Genomic DNA, 374 nt, shown 5'->3' with positions numbered 1-374 from the left:
ACCTGTGTTTTGTCTGTCGAAGAAAGATTATTATTTTTCTTCGACAGACAAAACACAGGTCTGGTAGCCAAGTCGTCGTAAGGGAGAGTGAAAGCAGGGATGTCAAGTGCGTCTATGTCGCTGCCTTGATCAGCGGCTTCTCCCAGGAAGCCTAAAAAACTGTTTCAAAAGGTAAAAGTGATCTAATAGCTCGCTCCACCATGCCAGGAGAATGTCTTATTTGCGTTGCTGCATCCATAATTCTGTTCACAAGTTCATCCCTATTGCGAGATTGTTCTGTATAAACTACTGACTTCATATGCCCCCAAAGAAAGTAGTCTAAGGATTTGAAAATGTTTCAAATATTCATATTAACTTTCAATAGTTGTGGTTCT

Source organism: Temnothorax curvispinosus, unplaced genomic scaffold, assembly GCF_003070985.1.
Source record: "Temnothorax curvispinosus isolate PA1 unplaced genomic scaffold, ASM307098v1 QBEX01003057.1, whole genome shotgun sequence".
In the NCBI taxonomy this organism is placed as follows: domain Eukaryota; kingdom Metazoa; phylum Arthropoda; class Insecta; order Hymenoptera; family Formicidae; genus Temnothorax; species Temnothorax curvispinosus.
Note: the sequence above shows the minus strand (reverse complement) of the source record.